Below are 2,946 nucleotides of genomic sequence, written 5' to 3' on the forward strand. Positions count from 1 at the left end.
GGGAACTCTGGAAGGCAGGATTTTGTCCCTGGTTCCGAGGTTCTGCGCTCCTGCTATTGTAAGCCGTAAGCTGTTAGAGAAATCGACGTTGTAGAAGAAGCTGCCTAGAGACCAACTTGACGGAGCAAAAGACCTCATTTTTAAAACAGAGCTGGATAAATGTTAAGGAATATTTTGTGATGTTTAACCTGGGGCCAAGCCAAAGGCAGGTTGATGTCTGTCTGAAGAAATGTGCGCCAGTATATGTTTAGGTTAGGGCAATATTCCCTTCGTGCAATGCAATAAATGCGATGATGAAACTTTAAAATGTGTTCCGTGGCTACCCAGTTAACTTTCAGGCAGGTTGCCGTGTTATTCCATTGCAGCAAAAATAATAGTCCTATGGCACCTTAAAGGCTAACAAATCTTGTTATGGTCGAAGCTTTTGTGGTTGCATCCGATGAAGTGGATTTGTTTGTGTGTTTGTGTGTCGTTCTTTGAGCATCAAAAGTTCTCCTTCTGTGAAATGGTTATTGTGTTGTGCTTTGTGGGGGCAAGTATGTGATTTGGCATTTGGAACTCGGACTCCGCCATTGCCTTGTTCTCAGTTTCTTGGCCATGTTACTGGCCTCTGAGCCTGATCATTTTGCCTTCTGTGAAATGGAGCAGAAAACTGTGTGCTCAGAAGAGTGGTTTTGTGTTCTGGAGTTCAGAGCACACTTGTATTTAGGTTCTTGGGCCCTTTGGGAAGTTGGTGCTTTGTGACTGGCCACAAGCACTGTGGGAACCATTTTGTGAGAGCACCCGTAGCACTCCCTCAAAATTCCAAATGTGTCCGCAGGCCAAAAAGGTGTTGGGGGTCCCGCCATAAGCATCATGCTGAAGTACAGGACTGGTACATTTTGAGTCTGGGAGAAAAGTCACTGGAAACATGAAGGCAAAATAGAACAGATGGGTGGGTGGGTGTGTGTATGCCTGTGAATGAATGAAAGAAAGAAAACATCTCACCAGGCATTATTATACTTCTTTAATCCCTCCCCATACTCGGTCTGTTATAAATAGACGTTGGCTCATCTCAAGTTGTTGACCTCAACATTCTTTGCATTTATCATCCGACGCATCGGCATGTACCAACACCTAGCAAAGGTCTCTGGTCAGCTGTACTCTCCCAGATACCACTTGTGCGCTTTCTCCCTCTCTCTCTCTCTCTCTCTCTCTCTCTCTCTCACTCACGCACGCGCGCTCTTACACACTCATTCTCTCTGTCTCTCTGGCACACACACGCTTTCTCTTTCTCCCTCTCTCTCTCTCTCCCTCTCTCTCTCTCTCTCTCTCTCTCTCTCTCACACACACACACACACACACACACACTTGCACACTCACACACTCATTCTCTTTATGTCTGTCTGTCTGTCTGTCTGTCAGTCTCTCTCTCTCTCTTTCTCTCTCACTCACTCACTCATTCACACACACTCACACATTCATTCTCTCTCTCTCTCTCACACACACACACACACACACACGTGCTCTTACACACTCATTCTCTCTGTCTCTCTGGCACACACATGCTTTCTCTTTCTCCCTCCCTCTGTCCCTCCCTCCCTCCCTCACACACACTCACACACACTCACACATTCATTCTCTCTCTCTCTCTCTCTCTCTCTCACACACACACACACACACACACACATGCTTGCACACTCACACTCATTCTCTTTGTCTCTGTCTGTCAGTCTTTCTCTCTCTCTCTCTCTCTCTCTCACACACACACACACATGCTTGCACACTCACACACTCATTCTCTTTGTCTCTGTCTGTCAGTCTTTCTCTCTCTCTCTCTCTCTCTCTCACACACACACACACACGCTTGCACACTCACACACTCATTCTCTTTGTCTCTGTCTGTCTGTCAGTCTCTCTCTCTCTCTCTCTCTCACACACACACACACGGTCACACACGGTCACACAGGATATCCCAGCTCATATCTTAATCTCTCCGTAACTAAGTTTATTCATACTTTAAAAATTTTACTAGTATTATTTACGTTGTTATCCTGTTCAAGGCAGCATATGGGTCTCTCCTCGCATTTTCTCCTCACAAGTGCTGGCGACATCTCTCAGTCCTGGAATTAGAATCCTACCCTAACACATAAGGGTGAGAGCGGACCGCACCCCAAAAACTGCCGTGGCTGCTCACCACCCCCCAGGCAGCTGAATGGTTGCCGTCAGGGCCGGATCCAGGTTTCTGAGGCCCCTTGGGCAAGACACCCCCAGTGGGGGGCCCTCCCTCCCTCAGTCAGTCCACCTTCTCACCACCATGGTCACCAGCTGCTCTCGCTCCTCGTCCCCATCACTGCTTGCTCGTCAGGCAGAGGGCCAGGGGGCCAGGAGGCCACAGCATCTCCTGCTCCCCCTTCTCACCACCACCATTATCTGGGCCAGAGCGAGAGACAAGCAGGGTGCCATGGGGCAGAGGAGGAGCAACTCCAGGGGGCTCCTGTCAGCGAGCCCCTGCTGGGGTGTGGGCCCTCGGCAGGTGCCCAACCATGCCTACTCTTGGCCCTGTTCAGTGTTGATGAAAGAGAGCCCTTCCCGTAGACACTTGCAAGGGCTTTCCCTCGCAACTGGGAGCCCCGATTTGCCTTTGGCGCGCAAAAATTCCAGCCGTTTCTCATTAATGCTGTACGTCCAGCCACCAGAGGGGTGTGGCAAGCAGGCACCTTGCAGATGGGGAGCGGTTGAATGTACAGCCCCAGTTATATTTTACTTCTATAGCAGAAGCACCCCACCACCAACAACCGTATTCATAAAGACACCCACCCACCCACAACTTTATTTCTGTACCCTTCCCAGCTGTACTGCAAAACTTTTTGAGGTGCGGGGTCCGGAAGTACATTTTTATTCACAGCAACGGCGGCGGCTGGGTAACAGAGGATAGAGTTTCTCACTTTTATAGCTTCAAATGCA

This window comes from Heloderma suspectum, chromosome 14 (genome assembly GCF_057233095.1).
Source record: "Heloderma suspectum isolate Gila_16-S chromosome 14, 16-S_ref, whole genome shotgun sequence".
In the NCBI taxonomy this organism is placed as follows: Eukaryota; Metazoa; Chordata; class Lepidosauria; order Squamata; family Helodermatidae; genus Heloderma; species Heloderma suspectum.